This window comes from Gorilla gorilla, chromosome 17 (genome assembly GCF_029281585.2).
Source record: "Gorilla gorilla gorilla isolate KB3781 chromosome 17, NHGRI_mGorGor1-v2.1_pri, whole genome shotgun sequence".
Taxonomy (NCBI): Eukaryota; Metazoa; Chordata; class Mammalia; order Primates; family Hominidae; genus Gorilla; species Gorilla gorilla.
Window position 1 is genome coordinate 13465704 of NC_073241.2, and position 24597 is coordinate 13490300.

A 24597-nucleotide genomic window follows, 5' to 3' on the forward strand; every position below is an offset into this window, starting at 1 on the left:
TTCCATTCCATTCCATTCCATTACTTTCCATTCCATTCCAATCCATTCCATTCCATTACTTTCCATTCCATTCCATTCCAATCCATTCCATTCTACTCGGGTTGACTCCATTCCATTCCACTCCATTACATTACATTCCATTATATTCCATTCCATTCCATTCGATTCCGTTCGATTCCATTCCATTCCATTCCATTCCATTCCATTCCATTCCATTCCATTCCATTCCATTCCATTCCATTCCAATCCATTCCATTCTACTCGGGTTGATTCAATTCCATTCCATTCCATTCCATTCCATTCCATTCCATTCCTTTCGATTCCATTCCTTTCCATTCCATTCCATTCCATTCCATTCCATTCCATTCCGTTCTACTCGGGTTGATTCCACTCCATTCCATTCCATTCCATTCCATTCGATTCCATTCCATTCCATTCCATTCCTTTCCATTCCAACCCATTCCGTTCTACTCGGGTTGATTCCTTTCCATTCCATGGAATTCCATTCCATTCCATTCCATTCCATTCGATTCCATTCCATTCCATTCCATTCCATTCCAATCCATTCCATTCCACTCGGGTTCATTCCATTCCATTCCATTCCATTCCATTCCATTCCATTCCATTCCATTCCGTTCTGCTCAGGTTGATTTCCATTCCATTCCATTCCATTCCATTCCATTCCATTCCATTCCATTCCATTCCATTCCATTCCATTCCATTCCGTTCTACTCGGCTTGAATCCATTGAGTTCCGTTCCGTTCCGTTCCGTCCCGACACGTCCCGTCCCGTCCCGTCCCGTCCCGTCCCGTCCCGTGCCGTTTTACTCGGGTTGATTCCTTTCCATTCCGTTCCACTCGTTTCCGTTACGTTCCATTCCGTTCCACGCGGGTTGGTTCAATTCCATTCTATTCTATTCTATTCCTTTCCCTTCCATTCCATTCCATTCCATTCCATTCTACTCGGGTTGATTCCATGCCATTCCGTTCCGCTCCATTCCGTTCCACGCGGGTTGGTTCAATTCCATTCTATTCTATTCTATTCCTTTCCCTTCCATTCCATTCCATTCCATTCCATTCTACTCGGGTTGATTCCATGCCATTCCGTTCCGTTCCATTCCGTCCCATCCCGACCCGTCCCATCCCGTCCCGTCCCGTCCCATCCCGTTCCGTTCCACATGGGTTGATTCAATTCCTTTCGGTTACATTGAATTCCATTCCATTCAATTCTACTCGGATTGATTCCATTCCATTCCATTCCATTCCATTCCATTCCATTCCATTCCATTCCATTCCATTTCATTCCATTCCATTCCATTCCATTGCGTTCCATTCGATTCGATTCCATTCCATTCCTTTCCATTCCATTCCAATCCATTCCATTCTACTTGGGTTGATTCCATTCCATTCCATTCCATTCCATTCCATTCCATTCCATTCCATTCCATTCCATTCCATTCCACTCGATTCCATTCCATTCCATTCCATTCCATTCCATTCCAATCCATTCCATTCTACTCGGGTGGATTCCATTCCATTCCATTCCTTTCCATTCCATTCCATTCCATTCCATTCCATTACATTCCATTCGGTTCCATTCCATTCCATTCCATTCCATTCCATTCCATTCCATTCCATTCCGTTCTAATCGGGTTGATTCCATTCTATTCCATTCCATTCCATTCCATTCCATTCAATTCCATTCCATTCCATTCCATTCCATTCCATTCTATTCCATTCCATTCTACTCCATTGAATTCCATTCCATTCCATTCTATTCCATTCCATTCCATTCCTTTCCATTCCATTTAGTTCTACTCGGGTTGATTCCATTCCATTCCATTCCATTCCTTTCCATTCCATTCCAATCAATTCCATTCCATTCCTTTCCATTCCATTCCATTCCAATCCATTCCATTCTACTCGGGTTGACTCCATTCCATTCCATTCCATTACATTACATTCCATTGTATTCCATTCCATTCCATTCGATTCCGTTCGATTCCACTCCATTCCATTCCATTCCATTCCATTCCATTAAATTCCATTCGATTCCATTCCATTCCATTCTATTCCATTCCATTCCATTCCATTCCATTCCATTCCATTCCATTCCATTCCAATCCATTCCATTCTACTCGGGTTGATTCAATTCCATTCCATTCCATTCCATTCCATTCCATTCCATTCCATTCCATTCCATTCCATTCCTTTCGATTCCATTCCATTCCATTCCATTCCATTCCATTCCATTCCATTCCATTCCATTCCATTCCATTCCGTTCTACTCGGGTTGATTCCATTCCATTCCATTCCATTCCATTCCATTCCATTCCAACCCATTCCGTTCTACTCGGGTTGATTCCATTCCATTCCATTGAATTCCATTCCATTCCATTCCATTCCTTTCCATTCCATTCGATTCCATTCCATTCTACTCCATTGAATTCCATTCCATTAAATTCTATTCCATTCCATTCCATTCCTTTCCATTCCCTTTAGTTCTACTCGGGTTGATTCCATTCCTTTCCATTCCATTCCTTTCCATTCCATTCCAATCCATTCCATTCCATTCCTTTCCATTCCATTCCATTCCAATCCATTCCATTCTACTCTGGTTGACTCCATTCCATTCCATTCCATTACATTACATTCCATTATATTCCATTCCATTCCATTCGATTCCGTTCGATTCCACTCCATTCCATTCCATTCCATTCCATTCCATTCCATTCGATTCCATTCCATTCCATTCGATTCCATTCCATTCCATTCCATTCCATTCCATTCCATTCCATTCCATTCCAATCCATTCCATTCTACTCGGGTTGATTCAATTCCATTCCATTCCATTCCATTCCATTCCATTCCATTCCATTCCATTCCATTCCTTTCGATTCCATTCCATTCCATTCCATTCCATTCCATTCCATTCCATTCCATTCCATTCCATTCCATTCCATTCCATTCCGTTCTACTCGGGTTGATTCCATTCCATTCCATTCCATTCCATTCCATTCCATTCCATTCCATTCCATTCCATTCCATTCCATTCCTTTCCATTCCAACCCATTCCGTTCTACTCGGGTTGATTCCATTCCATTCCATTGAATTCCATTCCATTCCATTCCATTCCGTTCCATTCCATTCGATTCCATTCCATTCCATTCCATTCCAAACCATTCCATTCTACTCGGGTTCATTCCATTCCATTCCATTCCATTCCATTCCATTCCATTCCACTCGGGTGCATTCCATTCCATTCCATTCCATTCCATTCCATTCCATTCCATTCCGTTCTGCTCAGGTTGATTTCCATTCCATTCTATTCCATTCCATTCCATTCCATTCCATTCCATTCCATTCCATTCCATTCCATTCCATTCCATTCCATTCCATTCCGTTCTACTCGGCTTGAATCTATTGAGTTCCGTTCCGTTCCGTTCCGTCCCGACACGTCCCGTCCAGTCCCGTCCCGTGCCGTTTTACTCGGATTGATTCCTTTGCATTCCGTTCCGCTCGTTTCCGTTACGTTCCATTCCGTTCCACGCGGGTTGGTTCAATTCCATTCTATTCTATTCTATTCCTTTCCCTTCCATTCCATTCCATTCCATTCCATTCTACTCGGGTTGATTCCATGCCATTCCGTTCCGCTCCATTCCGTTCCACGCGGGTTGGTTCAATTCCATTCTATTCTATTCTATTCCTTTCTCTTCCATTCCATTCCATTCCATTCCATTCTACTCGGGTTGATTCCATGCCATTCCGTTCCGTTCCATTCCGTCCCATCCCGACCCGTCCCATCCCGTCCCGTCCCGTCCCATCCCGTTCCGTTCCACATGGGTTGATTCAATTCCTTTCGGTTACATTGAATTCCATTCCATTCCATTCTACTCGGATTGATTCCATTCCATTCCATTCCATTCCATTCCATACAATTCCATTCCATTCCATTTCATTGCATTCCATTCCATTCCATTTCTTTCGATTCCATTCGTTTCCATTCCATTCCATTCCATTCCAATCCATTCCATTCTACTCGGGTTGATTCCATTCCATTCCATTCCATTCCATTCCATTCCATTCCATTCCATTCCATTCCATTCCACTCGATTCCATTCCATTCCTTTCCATTCCATTCCAATCCATTCCATTCTACTCGGGTGGATTCCATTCCATTCCATTCCATTCCATTCCATTCCATTCCATTCCATTCCATTCCATTCGATTCCATTCCATTCCATTCCATTCCATTCCGTTCTAGTCGGGTTGATTCCATTCTATTCCATTCCATTCCATTCCATTCCATTCCATTCCATTCCATTCCATGCCATTCCATTCTATTCCATTCCATTCTACTCCATTGAATTCCATTCCATTCCATTCAATTCCATTCCATTCCATTCCTTTCCATTCCATTTAGTTCTACTCGGGTTGATTCCATTCCATTCCATTCCATTCCATTCCATTCCATTCCATTCCATTCCATTCCATTACTTTCCATTCCATTCCATTCCAATCCATTCCATTCTACTCGGGTTGACTCCATTCCATTCCATTCCATTCCATTCCATTCCATTCCATTCCATTCCATTCCATTCGATTCCATTCCATTCCATTCGATTCCATTCCATTCCATTGCATTCCATTCCATTCCTTTCCATTCCAATCCATTCCTTTCTACTCGGGTTGATTCCATTCCATTCCATTCCATTCCATTCCATTCCGTTCTACTCGGGTTGATTCCACTCCATTCCATTCCATTCCATTCCATTCCATTCCATTCCATTCCATTCCATTCCTTTCCATTCCAACCCATTCCGTTCTACTCGGGTTGATTCCATTCCATTCCATTCCATTCCGTTCCATTCCATTCCATTCCATTCCATTCCATTCCATTCCATTCCATTCCATTCCATTCCATTCCATTCCAAACCATTCCATTCTACACGGGTTCATCATTCCATTCCATTCCATTCCATTCCATTCCATTCCACTTGGGTTCATTCCATTCCATTCCATTCCTTTGCATTCCATTCCATTCCATTCCACTCGGGTGCATTCCATTCCATTCCATTCCATTCCATTCCATTCCATTCCATTCCATTCCATTCCATTCCATTCCATTCGATTCCATTCCATTCCATTCCATTCCATTCCATTCCATTCCATTCCGTTCTACTCGGCTTGAGTCCATTGAGTTCCGTTCCGTTCCGTTCCGTCCCGACACGTCCCGTCCCGTCCCGTCCCGTGCCTTTTTACTCGGGTTGATTCCTTTCCATTCCGTTCCGCTCGTTTCCGTTACGTTCCATTCCGTTCCACGCGGGTTGGTTCAATTCCATTCTATTCTATTCTATTCCTTTCCCTTCCATTCCATTCCATTCCATTCCATTCTACTCGGGTTGATTCCATGCCATTCCGTTCCGCTCCATTCCGTTCCACGCGGGTTGGTTCAATTCCATTCTATTCTATTCTATTCCTTTCCCTTCCATTCCATTCCATTCCATTCCATTCTACTCGGGTTGATTCCATGCCATTCCGTTCCGTTCCATTCCGTCCCATACCGACCCGTCCCATCCCGTCCCGTCCCGTCCCATCCCGTTCTGTTCCACATGGGTTGATTCAATTCCTTTCGGTTACATTGAATTCCATTCCATTCCATTCTACTGGGATTGATTCCATTCCATTCCACTCCATTCCATTCCATTCCATTCGATTCCATTCCATTCCATTCCATTCCATTCCATTCGATTCCATTCCATTCCATTCCATTCCATGCCATTCCATTCCATTCCATTCCATTCCATTCCATTCCGTTCTAGTCGGTTTGATTCCATTCTATTCCATTCCATTCCATTCCATTCCATTCCATTCCATTCCATTCCATTCCATTCCATTCCATTCTATTCCATTCCGTTCTACTCCATTGAATTCCATTCCATTCCATTCTATTCCATTCCATTCCATTCCTTTCCATTCCATTTAGTTCTACTCGGGTTGATTCCACTCCATTCCATTCCATTCCATTCCATTCCATTCCATTCCATTCCATTCCATTCGTCTCCATTCGATTCCATTCGATTCCATTCCATTCTATTCCATTGAATTCCATTCCATTCCATTCCATTCCGTTCCATTCCATTCCATTCCATTCCATTCCATTCCATTCCATTCCATTCCATTCCATTCCGTTCGATTCCATTACATTCCATTCCAATCCAATCCATTCCATTCTACTCGGGTTGATTCCATTCCATTCCATTCCATTCCATTCGATTCCATTCCATTCTATTCCATTGAATTCCATTCCATTCCATTCCATTCCGTTCCATTCCATTCCATTCCATTCCATTCCATTCCATTCCATTCCATTCCATTCCGTTCTACTCGGGTTGATTCCATTCCATTCCATTCCATTCCAATCCATTCCATTCCATTCCGTTCTACTCGGGTTGATTCCATTCCATTCCATTTCATTCCATTCCATTCCATTCCATTCCATTCCATTCCATTCCATTCCATTCCATTCGATTCCATTCGATTCCATTCCATTCCATTCCATTCCAATCCATTCCATTCTACTCGGGTTGATTCCATTCCATTCCATTCCATTCCATTCCATTCCATTCCATTCCATTCCATTCCATTCCATTCCATTCGATTCCACTCGATTCCATTCCATTCTTTCCATTCCATTCCAATGCATTCCATTCTACTCGGGTGGATTCCATTCCGTTCCATTCCATTCCATTCCATTCCATTCCATTCCATTCCATTCCATTCCACTCCATTCGATTCCATTCCATTCCATTCCATTCCATTCCATTCCATTCCATTCCATTCCATTCCGTTCTAGTCGGGTTGATTCCATTCTATTCCATTCCATTCCATTCCATTCCATTCCATTCCATTCCATTCCATTCCATTCCATTCCATTCTATTCCATTCCATTCTACTCCATTGAATTCCATTCCATTCCATTCTATTCCATTCCATTCCATTGCTTTCCATTCCATTTAGTTCTACTCGGGTTTCCATTCCATTCCATTCCATTCCATTCCATTCTATTCCATTCCATTCTACTCCATTGAATTCCATTCCATTCCATTCTATTCCATTCCATTCCATTGCTTTCCATTCCATTTAGTTCTACTCGGGTTGATTCCATTCCATTCCATTCCATTCCATTCCATTCCATTCCATTCCATTCCATTCCATTCGTCTCCATTCGATTCCATTCCATTCCATTCCATTCCATTCCATTCCATTCCATTCCATTCCGTTCTACTCGGGTTGATTCCACTCCATTCCATTCCATTCCATTCCATTCCATTCCATTCCATTCCATTCCATTCGTCTCCATTCGATTCCATTCGATTCCATTCCATTCTATTCCATTGAATTCCATTCCATTGAATTCCATTCCGTTCCATTCCATTCCATTCCATTCCATTCCATTCCATTCCATTCCATTCCATTCCATTCCATTCCATTCCGTTCGATTCCATTACATTCCATTCCAATCCAATCCATTCCATTCTACTCGGGTTGATTCCATTCCATTCCATTCCATTCCATTCGATTCCATTCCATTCTATTCCATTGAATTCCATTCCATTCCATTCCATTCCGTTCCATTCCATTCCATTCCATTCCATTCCATTCCATTCCATTCCATTCCATTCCGTTGTACTCGGGTTGATTCCATTCCATTCCATTCCATTCCATTCCATTCCAATACATTCCATTCTACTCGGGTTGATTCCATTCCATTCCATTCCATTCCATTCCATTCCATTCCTTTCCATTCCATTCCATACCATTCGATTCCACTCGATTCCATTCCATTCTTTCCATTCCATTCCAATGCATTCCATTCTACTCGGGTGGATTCCATTCCGTTCCATTCCATTCCATTCCATTCCATTCCATTCCACTCCATTCGATTCCATTCCATTCCATTCCATTCCATTCCATTCCATTCCATTCCATTCCGTTCTAGTCGGGTTGATTCCATTCTATTCCATTCCATTCCTTTCCATTCCATTCCATTCCATTCCATTCCATTCCATTCTATTCCATTCCATTCTACTCCATTGAATTCCATTCCATTCCATTCTATTCCATTCCATTCCATTCCTTTCCATTCCATTTAGTTCTACTCGGGTTGATTCCATTCCATTCCATTCCATTCCATTCCATTCCATTCCATTCCATTCCATTCCATTCCATTCCATTCCATTCCATTCCATTCCGTTCTACTCGGCTTGAATCCATTGAGTTCCGTTCCGTTCCGTTCCGTCCCGACACGTCCCGTCCAGTCCCGTCCCGTGCCGTTTTACTCGGGTTGATTCCTTTGCATTCCGTTCCGCTCGTTTCCGTTACGTTCCATTCCGTTCCACGCGGGTTGGTTCAATTCCATTCTATTCTATTCTATTCCTTTCCCTTCCATTCCATTCCATTCCATTCCATTCTACTCGGGTTGATTCCATGCCATTCCGTTCCGCTCCATTCCGTTCCACGCGGGTTGGTTCAATTCCATTCTATTCTATTCTATTCCTTTCCCTTCCATTCCATTCCATTCCATTCCATTCTACTCGGGTTGATTCCATGCCATTCCGTTCCGTTCCATTCCGTCCCATCCCGACCCGTCCCATCCCGTCCCGTCCCGTCCCATCCCGTTCCGTTCCACATGGGTTGATTCAATTCCTTTCGGTTACATTGAATTCCATTCAATTCCATTCTACTCGGATTGATTCCATTCCATTCCATTCCATTCCATTCCATACAATTCCATTCCATTCCATTTCATTGCATTCCATTCCATTCCATTTCTTTCGATTCCATTCGTTTCCATTCCATTCCATTCCATTCCAATCCATTCCATTCTACTCGGGTTGATTCCATTCCATTCCATTCCATTACATTACATTCCATTCCATTCCATTCCATTCCATTAAATTCCACTCGATTCCATTCCATTCCTTTCCATTCCATTCCAATCCATTCCATTCTACTCGGGTGGATTCCATTCCATTCCATTCCATTCCATTCCATTCCATTCCATTCCATTCCATTCGATTCCATTCCATTCCATTCCATTCCATTCCATTCCATTCCGTTCTAGTCGGGTTGATTCCATTCTATTCCATTCCATTCCATTCCATTCCATTCCATTCCATTCCATTCCATTCCATGCCATTCCATTCTATTCCATTCCATTCTACTCCATTGAATTCCATTCCATTCCATTCAATTCCATTCCATTCCATTCCTTTCCATTCCATTTAGTTCTACTCGGGTTGATTCCATTCCATTCCATTCCATTCCATTCCATTCCATTCCATTCCATTCCATTCCATTCCATTACTTTCCATTCCATTCCATTCCAATCCATTCCATTCTACTCGGGTTGACTCCATTCCATTCCATTCCATTCCATTCCATTCCATTCCATTCCATTCCATTCCATTCGATTCCATTCCATTCCATTCGATTCCATTCCATTCCATTGCATTCCATTCCATTCCATTCCATTCCAATCCATTCCTTTCTACTCGGGTTGATTCCATTCCATTCCATTCCATTCCATTCCATTCCATTCCATTCCATTCCATTCCGTTCTACTCGGGTTGATTCCACTCCATTCCATTCCATTCCATTCCATTCCATTCCATTCCATTCCATTCCATTCCTTTCCATTCCAACCCATTCCGTTCTACTCGGGTTGATTCCATTCCATTCCATTCCATTCCGTTCCATTCCATTCCATTCCATTCCATTCCATTCCATTCCATTCGATTCCATTCCATTCCATTCCATTCCAAACCATTCCATTCTACACGGGTTCATCATTCCATTCCATTCCATTCCATTCCACTTGGGTTCATTCCATTCCATTCCATTCCATTGCATTCCATTCCATTCCATTCCACTCGGGTGCATTCCATTCCATTCCATTCCATTCCATTCCATTCCATTCCATTCCATTCCATTCCATTCCATTCGATTCCATTCCATTCCATTCCATTCCATTCCATTCCATTCCATTCCATTCCATTCCGTTCTACTCGGCTTGAGTCCATTGAGTTCCGTTCCGTTCCTTTCCGTCCCGACACGTCCCGTCCCGTCCCGTCCCGTGCCGTTTTACTCGGGTTGATTCCTTTCCATTCCGTTCCGCTCGTTTCCGTTACGTTCCATTCCGTTCCACGCGGGTTGGTTCAATTCCATTCTATTCTATTCTATTCCTTTCCCTTCCATTCCATTCCATTCCATTCCATTCTACTCGGGTTGATTCCATGCCATTCCGTTCCACTCCATTCCGTTCCACGCGGGTTGGTTCAATTCCATTCTATTCTATTCTATTCCTTTCCCTTCCATTCCATTCCATTCCATTCCATTCTACTCGGGTTGATTCCATGCCATTCCGTTCCGTTCCATTCCGTCCCATCCCGACCCGTCCCATCCCGTCCCGTCCCGTCCCATCCCGTTCTGTTCCACATGGGTTGATTCAATTCCTTTCGGTTACATTGAATTCCATTCCATTCCATTCTACTCGGATTGATTCCATTCCATTCCATTCCATTCCATTCCATTCCATTCGATTCCATTCCATTCCATTCCATTCCATTCCATTCCATTCCATTGCGTTCCATTCAATTCGATTCCATTCCATTCCATTCCATTCCATTCCAATCCATTCCATTCTACTTGGGTTGATTCCATTCCATTCCATTCCATTCCATTCGATTCCATTCAATTCCATTCCATTCCATTCCATTCCATTCCATTCCATTCCATTCCATTCCATTCCATTCCATTCCATTCCATTCCATTCTGTTCTACTCGGGTTGATTCCACTCCATTCCATTCCATTCTATTCCATTCGATTCCATTCCATTCCATTTCATTTTATTCCATTCCATTCCATTCCATTCTATTCCATTGAATTCCATTCCATTCCATACCATTCCATTCCATTCCATTCCATTCCATTCCATTCCATTCCATTCCATTCCTTTCCATTCCGTTCTACTCGGGTTGATTCCACTCCATTCCATTCCATTCCATTCCATTCCATTCCATTCCATTCCATTCCATTCCATTCCACTCGGGTTGATCATTCCATTCCATTCCATTCAATTCCATTCCATTCCATTCCATTCCATTCCATTCCACTCGGGCTCATTCCATTCCATTCCATTCAATTCCATTCCATTCCATTCCATTCCATTCCGTTCCATTCCATTCCGTTCTACTCGGTTTGATTTCCATTCCATTCCATTCCATTCCATTCCATTCCATTCCATTCCATTCCATTCCATTCCATTCCTTTCCATTTACTCCATTCCGTTCTACTCGGGTTGATTCCATTGAGTTTGGTTCCGTTCCGTTCCGTCCCATCCCGTCCCGTCCCGTCCCGTCCCGTGCCGTTTTACTCGGGTTCATTCCTTTCCATTCCGTTCCGCTCGTTTCCGTTGCGTTCCATTCCGTTCCACGCGGGTTGGTTCAATTCCATTCTATTCTATTCTATTCCTTTCCATTCCATTCCATTCCATTCCATTCCATTCTACTCGGGTTGATTCCATGCCATTCCGTTCCGTTCCATTCCGTCCCATCTCGACCCGTCCCATCACGTCCCGTCCCGTCCGATCCCGTTCCGTTCCACATGGGTTGATTCAATTCCTTTCGGTTACATTGAATTCCATTCCATTCCATTCTACTCGGATTGATTCCATTCCATTCCATTCCATTCCATTCCATTCCATTCCATTCCATTCCATTCCATTCCATTCCATTCGATTCCATTCCATTCCTTTCCATTCCAATCCATTCCATTCTACTCGGGTTGATTCCATTCTATTCCATTCCATTCCATTCCATTCCATTCCATTCCATTCCATTCCATTCCATTCCATTCCATTCCATTCCATTCCATTCCATTCCATTCCATTCTACTCGGGTTGATTCCATTCTATTCCATTCCATTCCGTTCGATTCCATTTGATTCCATTCGATTCCATTCCATTCCATTCCATTCCCTTCCATTCCATTCTATTCCATTGAATTCCATTCCATTCCATTCCATTCCATTCCATTCCATTCCATTCCATTCCGTTCTACTCTGATTGATTCCATTAAATTCCATTCCATTCCATTCCATTCTATTCCATTCCATTCCATTCCATTCCATTCCATTCCAATACATTCCATTCTACTCTGGTTGATTCCATTCCATTCCATTCCATTCCATTCCATTCCATTCGTCTCCATTCGATTCCATTCGATTCCATTCCATTCCATTCCATGGAATTCCATTCCATTCCATTCCATTCCATTCCATTCCATTCCATTCCATTCCATTCCATTCCATTCCATTCAGTTCTACTCGGGTTGATTCCATTCCATTCCTTTCCATTCCATTCCATTCCATTCCATTCAATTCCACTCCATTCCATTCGATTCCATTCGATTCCATTCCATTCCATTCCATTCCATTCCATTCCATTCCAATCCATTCCATTCTACTCGGGTTGATTCCATTCCATTCCATTCCATTCCATTCCATTCCATTCCATTCCATTCCATTCCATTCCATTGCATTCCATTCGATTCCATTAGATTCCATTCCATTCCATTCCATTCCATTCCATTCCATTCCATTCCATTCCATTCCGTTCCACTCGGGTTGATTCCATTCTATTCCATTCCATTCCATTCTATTCCGTTCGATATCATTCGAATCCATTCCATCCCATTCCATTCCATTCCATTCCATTCCGTTCTACTCGGGTTGATTCCATTCCATTCCATTTCATTCCATTCCATTCCATTCCATTCCATTCCATTCCATTCGATTCCATTCCATTCCATTCCATTCCATTCCGTTCTAGTCGGGTTGATTCCATTCTATTCCATTCCATTCCATTCCATTCCATTCCATTCCATTCCATTCCATTCTACTCCATTGAATTCCATTCCATTCCACTCAATTCCATTCCATTCCATTCCTTTCCATTCCATTTAGTTCTACTCGGGTTGATTCCATTCCATTCCATTCCATTCCATTCCATTCCATTCCATTCCATTCCATTCCATTCCTTTCCATTCCATTGCATTCCAATCCATTCCATTCTACTCGGGTTGACTCCATTCCATTCCATTCCATTCCATTCCATTCCATTCCATTCCATTCCATTATATTCCATTCTTTTCCATGCGATTCCGTTCGATTCCATTCCATTCCATTCCATTCCATTCCATTCCATTCCATTCCATTCGATTCCATTCCATTCCATTCGATTCCATTCCATTCCATTCCATTCCATTCCATTCCATTCCATTCCATTCCATTCCATTCCATTCCATTCCATTCCATTCCATTCCATTCCATTTACTCCATTCCGTTCTACTCGGGTTGATTCCATTGAGTTTGGTTCCGTCCCGTCCCGTCCCGTCCCGTCCCGTCCCGTCCCGTCCCGTGCCGTTTTACTCAGGTTGATTCCTTTCCATTCCGTTCCGCTCGTTTCAGTTACGTTCCATTCCGTTCCACGCGGGTTGGTTCAGTTCCATTCTATTCTATTCTATTCCTTTCCCTTCCATTCAATTCCATTCCATTCCATTATACTCGGGTTGATTCCATGCCATTCCGTTCCGTTCCATTCCGTCCCATTCCGACCCGTCCCATCCCGTCCCGACCCGTCCCATCCCGTTCCAATCCACATGGGTTGATTCAATTCCTTTCGGTTACATTGAACTCCATTCCATTCCATTCTTCTCGGATTGATTCCATTCCATTCCATTCCATTCCATTCCATTCCATTCCATTCCATTCCAATCCATTCCATTCTACTCGGGTTGATTCCATTCTATGCCATTCCATTCCATTCCATTCCATTCCATTCCATTCCATTCCATTTCATTCCATTCCATTCCATTCCATTCCATTCCATTCCATTCCATTCGATTCCATTCCATTCCATTCCATTCCATTCCGTTCTACTCGGGTTGATTCCATTCTATTCCATTCCATTCCGTTCGATTCCATTTGATTCCATTCGATTCCATTCCATTCCATTCCATTCCCTTCCATTCCATTCTATTCCATTGAATTCCATTCCATTCCATTCCATTCCATTCCATTCCATTCCGTTCTACTCTGATTGATTCCATTCCATTCCATTCCATTCCATTCCATTCCATTCCATTCCATTCCATTCCATTCCATTCCATTCCATTCCATTCCAATACATTCCATTCTACTCTGGTTGATTCCATTCCATTCCATTCCATTCCATTCCATTCGTCTCCATTCGATTCCATTCCATTCCATTCCATTCCATTCCATTCCATTCCATTCCATTAGATTCCGTTCTACTCGGGTTGATTCCACTCCATTCCATTCCATTCCATTCCATTCCATTCCATTCCATTCCATTCCATTCGTCTCCATTCGATTCCATTCGATTCCATTCCATTCTATTCCATTGAATTCCATTCCATTCCATTCCATTCCGTTCCATTCCATTCCATTCCATTCCATTCCATTCCATTCCATTCCATTCCATTCCATTCCGTTCGATTCCATTACATTCCATTCCAATCCAATCCATTCCATTCTACTCGGGTTGATTCCATTCCATTCCATTCCATTCCATTCCATTCCATTCCATTCTATTCCATTGAATTCCATTCCATTCCATTCCATTCCGTTCCATTCCATTCCATTCCATTCGATTCCATTCGATTCCATTCCATTCCATTCCATTCCATTCCATTCCATTCCAATCCATTCCATTCTACTCGGGTTGATTCCATTCCATTCCATTCCATTCCATTCCATTCCATTCCATTCCATTCCATTCCATTCCATTGCATTCCATTCGATTCCATTAGATTCCATTCCATTCCATTCCATTCCATTCCATTCCATTCCATTCCATTCCATTCCATTCCGTTCCACTCGGGTTGATTCCATTCTATTCCATTCCATTCCATTCTATTCCGTTCGATATCATTCGAATCCATTCCATCCCATTCCATTCCATTCCATTCCATTCCGTTCTACTCGGGTTGATTCCATTCCATTCCATTTCATTCCATTCCATTCCATTCCATTCCATTCCATTCCATTCGATTCCATTCCATTCCATTCCATTCCATTCCGTTCTAGTCGGGTTGATTCCATTCTATTCCATTCCATTCCATTCCATTCCATTCCATTCCATTCCATTCCATTCTACTCCATTGAATTCCATTCCATTCCACTCAATTCCATTCCATTCCATTCCTTTCCATTCCATTTAGTTCTACTCGGGTTGATTCCATTCCATTCCATTCCATTCCATTCCATTCCATTCCATTCCATTCCATTCCATTCCATTCCTTTCCATTCCATTGCATTCCAATCCATTCCATTCTACTCGGGTTGACTCCATTCCATTCCATTCCATTCCATTCCATTCCATTCCATTCCATTCCATTATATTCCATTCTTTTCCATGCGATTCCGTTCGATTCCATTCCATTCCATTCCATTCCATTCCATTCCATTCCATTCCATTCGATTCCATTCCATTCCATTCGATTCCATTCCATTCCATTCCATTCCATTCCATTCCATTCCATTCCATTCCATTCCATTCCATTCCATTCCATTCCATTCCATTTACTCCATTCCGTTCTACTCGGGTTGATTCCATTGAGTTTGGTTCCGTCCCGTCCCGTCCCGTCCCGTCCCGTCCCGTCCCGTCCCGTGCCGTTTTACTCAGGTTGATTCCTTTCCATTCCGTTCCGCTCGTTTCAGTTACGTTCCATTCCGTTCCACGCGGGTTGGTTCAGTTCCATTCTATTCTATTCTATTCCTTTCCCTTCCATTCAATTCCATTCCATTCCATTATACTCGGGTTGATTCCATGCCATTCCGTTCCGTTCCATTCCGTCCCATTCCGACCCGTCCCATCCCGTCCCGACCCGTCCCATCCCGTTCCAATCCACATGGGTTGATTCAATTCCTTTCGGTTACATTGAACTCCATTCCATTCCATTCTTCTCGGATTGATTCCATTCCATTCCATTCCATTCCATTCCATTCCATTCCATTCCATTCCAATCCATTCCATTCTACTCGGGTTGATTCCATTCTATGCCATTCCATTCCATTCCATTCCATTCCATTCCATTCCATTCCATTTCATTCCATTCCATTCCATTCCATTCCATTCCATTCCATTCCATTCGATTCCATTCCATTCCATTCCATTCCATTCCGTTCTACTCGGGTTGATTCCATTCTATTCCATTCCATTCCGTTCGATTCCATTTGATTCCATTCGATTCCATTCCATTCCATTCCATTCCCTTCCATTCCATTCTATTCCATTGAATTCCATTCCATTCCATTCCATTCCATTCCATTCCATTCCATTCCGTTCTACTCTGATTGATTCCATTCCATTCCATTCCATTCCATTCCATTCCATTCCATTCCATTCCATTCCATTCCATTCCATTCCAATACATTCCATTCTACTCTGGTTGATTCCATTCCATTCCATTCCATTCCATTCCATTCGTCTCCATTCGATTCCATTCCATTCCATTCCATTCCATTCCATTCCATTCCATTCCATTCCATTAGATTCTGTTCTACTCGGGTTGATTCCACTCCATTCCATTCCATTCCATTCCATTCCATTCCATTCCATTCCATTCCATTCGTCTCCATTCGATTCCATTCGATTCCATTCCATTCTATTCCATTGAATTCCATTCCATTCCATTCCATTCCGTTCCATTCCATTCCATTCCATTCCATTCCATTCCATTCCATTCCATTCCATTCCATTCCATTCCGTTCGATTCCATTACATTCCATTCCAATCCAATCCATTCCATTCTACTCGGGTTGATTCCATTCCATTCCATTCCATTCCATTCCATTCCATTCCATTCTATTCCATTGAATTCCATTCCATTCCATTCCATTCCGTTCCATTCCATTCCATTCCATTCCATTCCATTCCATTCCATTCCATTCCATTCCATTCCATTCCATTCCGTTCTACTCGGGTTGATTCCATTCCATTCCATTCCATTCCAATCCATTCCATTCCATTCCGTTCTACTCGGGTTGATTCCATTCCATTCCATTTCATTCCATTCCATTCCATTCCATTCCATTCGATTCCATTCGATTCCATTCCATTCCATTCCATTCCAATCCATTCCATTCTACTCGGGTTGATTCCATTCCATTCCATTCCATTCCATTCCATTCCATTCCATTCCATTCCATTCGATTCCACTCGATTCCATTCCATTCTTTCCATTCCATTCCAATGCATTCCATTCTACTCGGGTGGATTCCATTCCGTTCCATTCCATTCCATTCCATTCCATTCCATTCCATTCCATTCCATTCCATTCCACTCCATTCGATTCCATTCCATTCCATTCCATTCCATTCCATTCCATTCCATTCCATTCCATTCCGTTCTAGTCGGGTTGATTCCATTCTATTCCATTCCATTCCATTTCATTCCATTCCATTCCATTCCATTCCATTCCATTCCATTCCATTCTATTCCATTCCATTCTACTCCATTGAATTCCATTCCATTCCATTCTATTCCATTCCATTCCATTCCTTTCCATTCCATTTAGTTCTACTCGGGTTGATTCCATTCCATTCCATTCCATTCCATTCCATTCCATTCCATTCCATTCCATTCCATTACTTTCCATTCCATTCCATTCCAATCCATTCCATTCTACTCGGGTTGACTCCATTCCATTCCGTTCCATTCCATTCCATTCCATTCCATTCCATTCCATTCCATTATAATCCATTCCATTCCATTCCATTCCCTTCGATTCCATTCCATTCCATTCCATTCCATTCCATTCAATTCCATTCGATTCCATTCGATTCCATTCCATTCCATTCCATTCCAATCCATTCCATTCTACTCGGGTTGATTCCATTCCATTCCATTCCATTCCATTCCATTCCATTCCATTCCATTCCATTCCATTCTATCCCTTTCGATTCCATTCCATTCCATTAAATTCCATTCCATTCCATTCCATTCCATTCCATTCCATTCCCTTCCATTGCATTCCATTCCGTTCTACTCGGGTTGATTCCACTCAATTCCATTCCATTCCATCCCATACCATTCCATTCCATTCCATTCCATTCCATTCCATTCCATTCCATTCCATTCCATTCCATTCCATTCCATTCCATTCCATTCCGTTCTAATCGGGTTGATTCCATTCTATTCCATTTCATTCCATTCCATTCCATTCCATTCCATTCCATTCCATTCCATTTTATTCCATTCCATTCTACTCCATTGAATTCCATTCCATTCCATTCTATTCCATTCCATTCCATTCCTTTCCATTCCATTTAGTTCTACTCGGGTTGATTCCATTCCATTCCATTCCATTCCTTTCCGTTCCATTCCAATCCATTCCATTCCATTACTTTCCATTCCATTCCATTCCAATCCATTCCATTCTACTCGGGTTGACTCCATTCCATTCCATTCCATTACATTACATTCCATTATATTCCATTCCATTCCATTCGATTCCGTTCGATTCCATTCCATTCCATTCCATTCCATTCCATTCCATTCCATTCCATTCCATTCGATTCCATTCCATTCCATTCGATTCCATTCCATTCCATTCCATTCCATTCCATTCCATTCCAATCCATTCCATTCTACTCGGGTTGATTCCATTCCATTCCATTCCATTCCATTCCATTCCATTCCATTCCATTCCATTCCGCTCTACTCGTGTTGATTCCACTCCATTCCACTCCATTCCATTCCATTCCATTCCATTCCATTCCATTCCAACCCATTCCGTTCTACTCGGGTTGATTCCATTCTATTCCATTCCATTCCATTCCATTCCATTCCATTCCATTCCATTCCATTCCATTCCATTCCATTCCATTCTATTCCATTCCATTCTACTCCATTGAATTCCATTCCATTCCATTCTATTCCATTCCATTCCATTCCTTTCCATTCCATTTAGTTCTACTCGGGTTGATTCCATTCCATTCCATTCCATTCCATTCCATTCCATTCCATTCCATTCCATTCCATTCCATTACTTTCCATTCCATTCCATTCCAATCCATTCCATTCTACTCGGGTTGACTCCATTCCATTCCGTTCCATTCCATTCCATTCCATTATAATCCGTTCCATTCCATTCGATTCCGTTCGATTCCATTCCATTCCATTCCATTCCATTCCATTCAATTCCATTCGATTCCATTCGATTCCATTCCATTCCATTCCATTCCAATCCATTCCATTCTACTCGGGTTGATTCCATTCCATTCCATTCCATTCCATTCCATTCCATTCCATTCCATTCCATTCCATTCTATCCCTTTCGATTCCATTCCATTCCATTAAATTCCATTCCATTCCATTCCATTCCATTCCATTCCATTGCATTCCATTCCGTTCTACTCGGGTTGATTCCACTCCATTCCATTCCATTCCATTCCATACCATTCCATTCCATTCCATTCCATTCCATTCCATTCCATTCCATTCCATTCCATTCCATTCCATTCCATTCCGTTCTAGTCGGGTTGATTCCATTCTATTCCATTCCATTCCATTCCATTCCATTCCATTCCATTCCATTCCATTCCATTCCATTCCATTCTATTCCATTCCATTCAACTCCATTGAATTCCAATCCATTCCATTCAATTCCATTCCATTCCATCCCTTTCCATTCCATTTAGTTCTACTCGGGTTGATTCCATTCCATTCCATTCCATTCCATTCCATTCCATTCCATTCAATTCCATTCCATTCCGTTACGTTCCATTCCATTCCATTCCAATCCATTCCATTCTACTCGGGTTGACTCCATTCCATTCCATTCCTTTCCATTCCATTATATTCCATTCTATTCCATTCGATTCCGTTCGATTCCATTCCATTCCATTCCATTCCATTCCATTCCATTGCATTCCATTCCATTCCATTCCGTTCTACTCGGGTTGATTCCCTTCCATTCCTTTCCATTCCATTCCATTCCATTCCATTCCATTCCATTCCATTCCCTTCCATTCCATTCCATTCCAATCCATTCCATTCTACTCGGGTTGATTCCACTCCATTCCATTGCATTCGACTCCATTCGATTCCATTCGATTCCATTCCATTCCATTCCGTTCCATTCCATTCCATTCCATTCCATTCTATTCCATTGAATTCCATTCCATTCCATTCCATTCCACTCCATTCCTTTCCATTCCATTCCATTCCATTCCAATCCGTTCTACTCGGGTTGATTCCATTCCATTCCATTCCATTCCATTCCATTCCATTCCATTCCATACCATTCCATTCCATTCCATTCCATTCCAATCTATTCCATTCTATTCATTTCGATTCCATTCGATTCCATTCAATTCCATTCAATTCCATTCCATTCCATTCCAATCCATTCCATTCTACTCGGGTTGATTCCATTCCATTCCATTCCATTCCATTCCATTCCATTCCATTCCATTCCATTCCATTCCATTCCATTCCATTCCATTCCTTTCCATTCCATTCTTTCCATTCCATTCCATTCCATTCCAATCTATTCCATTCGATTCCATTCCATTCCATTCCATTCCATTCCATTCCAATCCATTCCATTCTACTCGTGTTGATTCCATTCCATTCCATTCCATTCCATTCCATTCCATTCCATTCCATTCCATTCCATTCCATTCCATTCCATTCCATTCCGTTCTACTCGGGTTGATTCCATTCTATTCCATTCCATTCCATTCGATTCCATTCGATTCCATTCGATTCAATTCGATTCCATTCCATTCCATTCCATTCCATTCCATTCCATTCCATTCTATTCCATTCCATTCCATTCCATTCCATTCCATTCCATTCCATTCCATTCCATTCCATTCCAATCCATTCCCTTCCGTTCTATTCGGGTTGATTCCATTCCATTCCATTCCATTCCATTCCATTCCATTCCATTCCATTCCATTCCATTCCATTCCGTTCTACTCGGGTTGATTCCATTGCATTCCATTCCATTCCATTCCATTCCATTCCATTCCATTCCATTCCATTCCATTCCATTGCATTCCATTCGATTCCATTCGATTCCATTCCATTCCATTCCATTCCATTCCATTCCATTCCATTCCATTCTATTCCATTCCATTCCATTCCATTTCATTCTATTCCATTCCATTCCATTCCGTTCTACTCGGGTTGATTCCATTCCATTCCATTTCATTCCATTCCATTCCATTCCACTCCATTCGATTCCATTCGATTCCATTCCATTCCATTCCATTCCAATCCATTCCATTCTACTCGGGTTGATTCCATTCCATTCCATTCCATTCCATTCCATTCCATTCCATTCCATTCCATTCCATTCCATTCCATTCCATTCCACTCGATTCCATTCCTTTCCATTCCATTCCATTCCAATCCATTGCATTCTACTCGGGTGGATTCCATTCCATTCCATTCCTTTCCATTCCATTCCATTCCATTCCATTCCATTACATTACATTCTGTTCCATTCCATTCCATTCCATTCCATTCCATTCCATTCCATTCCATTCCATTCCGTTCTAATCAGGTTGATTCCATTCTATTCCATTCCATTCCATTCCATTCCATTCCATTCCATTCCATTCCATTCCATTCTATTCCATTCAATTCTACTCCATTGAATTCCATTACATTCCATTCAATTCCATTCCATTCCATTCCTTTCCATTCCATTTAGTTCTATTCGGGTTGATTCCATTCCATTCCATTCCATTCCTTTCCATTCCATTCCAATCCATTCCATTCCATTACTTACCATTCCATTCCATTCCAATCCATTCCATTCTACTCGGGTTGACTCCATTCCATTCCATTCCATTCCATTACATTCCATTATATTCCATTCCATTCCATTCGATTCCGTTCGATTCCATTCCATTCCATTCCATTCCATTCCATTCCAATCCATTCCATTCTACTCGGGTTGATTCCATTCCATTCCATTCCATTCCATCCCATTCCAATCCATTCCATTCCATTCCGTTCTACTCGGGTTGATTCCATTCCATTCCATTTCATTCCATTCCATTCCATTCCATTCCATTCGATTCCATTCGATTCCATTCCATTCCATTCCATTCCAATCCATTCCATTCTACTCGGGTTGATTCCATTCCATTCCATTCCATTCCATTCCATTCCATTCCATTCCATTCCATTCCATTCCACTCGATTCCATTCCATTCTTTCCATTCCATTCCAATCCATTCCATTCTACTCGGGTGGATTCCATTCCGTTCCATTCCATTCCATTCCATTCCATTCCATTCCATTCCATTCCACTCCATTCGATTCCATTCCATTCCATTCCATTAAATTCCATTCCATTCCATTCCATTCCATTCCATTCCATTCCGTTCTAGTCGGGTTGATTCCATTCTATTCCATTCCATTCCATTCCATTCCATTCCATTCCATTCCATTCCATTCCATTCCATTCTATTCCATTCCATTCTACTCCATTGAATTCCATTCCATTCCATTCTATTCCATTCCATTCCATTCCTTTCCATTCCATTTAGTTCTACTCGGGTTGATTCCATTCCATTCCATTCCATTCCATTCCATTCCGTTCCATTCCATTCCATTCCATTCCATTACTTTCCATTCCATTCCATTCCAATCCATTCCATTCTACTCGGGTTGACTCCATTCCATTCCGTTCCACTCCATTCCATTCCATTCCATTCCATTCCATTCCATTATAATCCATTCCATACCATTCGATTCCGTTCGATTCCATTCCATTCCATTCCATTCCATTCCATTCCATTCAATTCCATTCGATTCCATTCGATTCCATTCCATTCCATTCCATTCCAATCCATTCCATTCTACTCGGGTTGATTCCATTCCATTCCATTCCATTCCATTCCATTCCATTCCATTCCATTCCATTCCATTCTATCCCTTTCGATTCCATTCCATTCCACTAAATTCCATTCCATTCCATTCCATTCCATTCCATTCCATTCCATTCCATTCCATTCCATTGCATTCCATTCCGTTCTACTCGGGTTGATTCCACTCCATTCCATTACATTCCATTCCATACCATTCCATTCGATTCCATTCCATTCCATTCCATTCCATTCCATTCCATTCCATTCCATTCCATTCCGTTCTAGTCGGGTTGATTCCATTCTATTCCATTCCATTCCATTCCATTCCATTCTATTCCATTCCATTCTACTCCATTGAATTCCATTCCATTCCATTCAATTCCATTCCATTCCATCCCTTTCCATTCCATTTAGTTCTACTCGGGTTGATTCCATTCCATTCCATTCCATTCCATTCCATTCCATTCCATTCAATTCCATTCCATTCCGTTACTTTCCATTCCATTCCATTCCAATCCATTCCATTCTACTCGGGTTGACTCCATTCCATTCCATTCCTTTCCATTCCATTATATTCCATTCTATTCCATTCGATTCCGTTCGATTCCATTCCATTCCATTCCATTCCATTCCATTCCATTCCATTCCATTCCATTCTATTCCATTCCATTCCATTCCATTCCATTCTATTCCATTCCATTCCATTCCGTTCCACTCGGGTTGATTCCATTCTATTCCAGTCCATTCCATTCGATTCCATTCGATATCATTCGATTCCATTCCATTCCATTCCATTCCATTCCATTCCATTCCATTCCATTCCATTCTATTCCATTCCATTCCATTCCATTCCATTCTATTCCATTCTATTCCATTCCGTTCTACTCGGGTTCATTCCATTCCATTCCATTTCATTCCATTCCATTCCATTCCATTCCATTCCATTCCATTCCATTCCATTCCATTCCATTCGATTCCATTCCATTCCATTCCATTCCAATCCATTCCATTCTACTCGGGTTGATTCCATTCCATTCCATTCCATTCCATTCCATTCCATTCCATTCCATTCCATTCCACTCGATTCCATTCCTTTCCATTCCATTCCATTCCAATCCATTGCATTCTACTCGGGTGGATTCCATTCCATTCCATTCCTTTCCATTCCATTCCATTCCATTCCATTACTTTCCATTCGGTTCCATTCCATTCCATTCCATTCCATTCCATTCCATTCCATTCCATTCCGTTCTAATCGGGTTGATTCCATTCTATTCCATTCCATTCCATTCCATTCCATTCCATTCCATTCCATTCCATTCCATTCCATTCCATTCTATTCCATTCCATTCTACTCCATTGAATTCCATTCCATTCCATTCTATTCCATTCCATTCCATTCCTTTCCATTCCATTTAGTTCTACTCGGGTTGATTACATTCCATTCCATTCCATTCCTTTCCATTCCATTCCAATCCATTCCATTCCATTACTTTCCATTCCATTCCATTCCAATCCATTCCATTCTACTCGGGTTGACTCCATTCCATTCCATTCCATTACATTACATTCCATTATATTCCATTCCATTCCATTCGATTCCGTTCGATTCCATTCCAT